The sequence below is a fragment of the Mus pahari genome, chromosome X (assembly GCF_900095145.1).
Source record: "Mus pahari chromosome X, PAHARI_EIJ_v1.1, whole genome shotgun sequence".
NCBI classification, from domain to species: Eukaryota; Metazoa; Chordata; class Mammalia; order Rodentia; family Muridae; genus Mus; species Mus pahari.
In genome coordinates, this window is record NC_034613.1 from 42,371,213 (window position 1) to 42,374,772 (window position 3,560).

The window sequence follows — 3,560 nt, forward strand, 5'->3', positions numbered from 1 at the left end:
AAGCTTAAATAGAAATGTGGGAAAGGTTTCCTAGTGTGTCTTTCTTCAGGAATTAGCAACACCAAGTCAGGAGGAGCATATTAAATATCAGCAAGAAGTAAGCCAGTAGCACTTTTGCCTTACCAGGTTTCCATGGGCACAAACACTGAGAACTAAAAGAATCACATAAACCAATAAATTCTAATGAAAACAAATTATATAAGAGTCTTCTACAGGTGGATTTCTCATATTTTGGCATAGCACTTGCAGATTTGAATGCACAAAAACAAATCCAACTCTGCCTCCAAAACGATTAAGATAACTTCACACACATTTATACATTCAATGACAGCCTCTAAGATGTAGTCTATAGTATTCCCTTCCTGTTGGTGGCAGAGGTGGACTTGAGGCAGTATTTGCACTTTACCTATGTTGCTGCTTTCAGATCTCGGAATACTCCTAGCCAACGGTTCAACCTGGCATCTTTTTATTTTCTCAGCATGTGTCTTAGGTTATTTATTGCTGTGATAAAATACCATGACCAAGTCCCATGACTTAGTCCATTATCGAAGAAGTTTGAGGCAGGAACTTAAACAGGGCAGGGACCTGGAATCAGGAGAGGATGCAGAAGGCTTCCTGGCTTGTTCCCCATGGCCTGCCCACCCTGCTTTCCTCTAGAACCCAGGACCACCAGCCCAGGGATGGCACATCCACAGTGATCCGGGCCCTCCAACATAAACCATCAATTAAGAAAACCTACCACAGGCTTGCCCATAGGCCAATTTGCTAGAAACATTTTCTCAGTTAAGGCTCCATCTTCCCAAATAACCACAGTTTGTGTCAAGCTAATATAAAATTAACCATAAGACCAAACTTCTAAAAGCTCACAGAGAACATTGATCCAAGCTTCAGAGTCTGCATGTAGCTGAGGATAACCTTGATTTTTTTGGGGGGTGGGGGGTGGGGGGCATTCCTACCTCCACCTCCTAAGTGCTAGGATTAAGGTATTCACGACATCCAGTTTTTGTGGGATGCTAGGGATCAAACCCAGGATTTTATGTATGCACTCTACCAACTGAGCTACATCCTCAGGTCAGTTACAGTTACATTTTATTAGCTGTGATGCTCACATTACTGCAAGGGCATTTACCTGCTTCAGCCTCACTGTTACCACATAAGGTAAGTCCTGCTATTCCTGTATAGAAAAAAACCTAGGACCAGAAGCGCAGAGACAAAGGACAATGATGCCAAAGACAGGAAGACAACCTGAGACTGATTTATGCAGAGGACTGAGGAACTTGACTCCTTCAATATCCTGATTTCCAAACATCATAAGCAAATGGAAATGGAACTTTCGTGATTGTTTATCAAGCTTTCTTGAACTAAACAGTATTGAAACCAGTTGTACAAAGAGTCAAGAAAACAGAGGTGGTATAACATAGATGCTGACCTGCAAGTACAGAGACCTCACTTGTTGCTCCTGCTTTGGGTCATAATAGAATGACCACCAACTTCAGTTTTTCTGCCGATAGAACAAGTTGCTGAAGATAATTTTTCTGGAAGATCTCTGGTTCTCAATGGCAATGTATATAACCATCCTAAAGGCAAAAGAATAGAAACGACTTTTGAAAATACAAAGCAATGACTACTGAAATTATTAAAGTGTAGATATTAGTGTTAGGTCCACTCATTTTATTGCAGTCTCCCTAATCCATGAGCACTGGAAATAATGACCCCACAGAAGATGATATTCAGATGTCATTTAATCACATGGCTGGATTCTGCAGATGCAAAGAAATTTGCTACTGCCACCATTCCTGTTTCCTGGTACTTCTCTTTTTTGAGAATATAATGTAATGAATGGGCTTAGAATCAGAGCTCAAGGGGATGTAGCTCTGTTGGCAGAGTATTCACCTAGCATTCCTTAGACCCTCATTTCGATTCCTAGCACCAAGTGGGGTTTTGTGCTTGTAATCACAGCATCAGGTTACAGAGGCAGAAGCATGAGAAGTTCTAGTTCATCCCTGGCTACATCAAGGAGTTTGAGGTTAGCCAATGTTTTGTAAGATCCAGTTTTTTTTTAGAACAACTCAGCAAAACAAAATTCCAGTTTATTATTGGATTATTGAACATTGTTTCACACATACATCAAAAAGGCAAAAACAAAACAAACAAAAAACAACCCAGCAACTTCATAGACAAAAGAAAAAGGAAAAAAATTATCTTTGGCCTTTTTAATCATCTCATACAAACCAACTACTTACAGTACTGCTAGGTACATACACAAAAAAGTTACTGGAATGCTCAGAATAAGAGTTTTTGTTTTTGTTTTTTATTTTACAGGTTTTTTTTCTTTCTCCTATGAGATTATAATGAACATGGTCACACCACAAGTAAAGTCTGAAGTAGGACAGAAATGCTCTGAAGGGCTGGTTTGGTCACCCGTTATCATTAAAAATGACTAACCCCTAACAATATGTACAAAAATATAAAATGTAAATAAAAATACAGATAAAATTTCCTTTTAAAGTATTTTTTTATTATTTTCTTTATTTACATTTCAAATGCTATCCCGAAAGTTCCCCATACCCTCCCCAAAAGCAGGGCCTGGGAAGTTCTGGTTCCTTTTTCCTCCCATGTTGCCAGGTCATGTTGTGGTTTTGGTGGGGTGGTGGAGAGCACACATGTCATCTGTGGGTCACATTGCCCGCTGTAGGCGGGCAGAGCCTTCTCTAAGGTGACCACGATTAAATTCTGAGACTGGAAGTGGAGGGTGAATAGGTCACGGTGTGTAAGGTTACTTTTCCTTTTTCTGTCTAGCTATCCATATCAGTCTTCCTCTTCTTGGTGTCAACATCGTCATCCTCATCATCCTCAGCTACCCGCTTGCCCGTAGGAGCCTCAGCTTCCTCATCTTCATCCTCTTCCTCACCGTCACCTTCCTCCTCCGACTCCTCCTCCGACTCCTCCTCCGACTCCTCCTTCTAGTCCTCCCCACCTTCTTCCTCTTCTTCATCTACCTCATTGACAGCCTCCTGCTCCCCATTTTCCTCATTTTGAGCGTTCCCATTGGCAGGTGCATCTCTTCTGCCTCCTCAACAACTTCCTTGTTCTCCTTCAAGTCCTTGGTGGTGATCTCAGAGCTGGTGTCCACTGCCGCGTCTGATATGGTGGGGCACGCCGGTGATCCAATGCCGCAAGTGACGAATTAATCGAGTTCAAGGACCCTAGCGGAAAAAGCTGCCTGAGTCTGGAGTCCACATTGGAGGAGGCAGTGGGAGGCGAAGTTGGCTGCAGTGAGTGCGGAGCATGACCTGGGAACAATGCAAAGATGGCTTTTCGGAGCAGCCAGTCAAGACCCAGGTTTTTGTTTTTGTTTTGTTTTGTTTTTAAATTATTTAATTAGATATTTTCTTCATTTACATTTCAAATACTATCCCAAAAGTCCCCTATACCCTCCCCCTGCCCTGCTCCCCAACCCACCCACTCCTGCTTCCTGGCCCTGGCTTTCCCCTGTGCTGGGTCATATAAAGTTTGCAAGACCAAGGGGCCTCTCTTCCTAATGATGGCCGATTAGGCCA

At 42.3% G+C, this 3,560-nt stretch overlaps 1 long non-coding RNA gene across 1 annotated transcript in view; it reads right to left on the reverse strand.

The window, feature by feature from the left end:
* Positions 1-2,979: 2,979 nt before the first annotated feature.
* Positions 2,980-3,560, reverse strand: part of LOC110313332 — a 16,936-nt gene continuing 16,355 nt past the window's right edge. The window contains exon 3 of the long non-coding RNA XR_002380100.1: positions 2,980-3,066. This is a non-coding gene — a long non-coding RNA (uncharacterized LOC110313332). The remainder of the gene's footprint in view (positions 3,067-3,560) is intronic.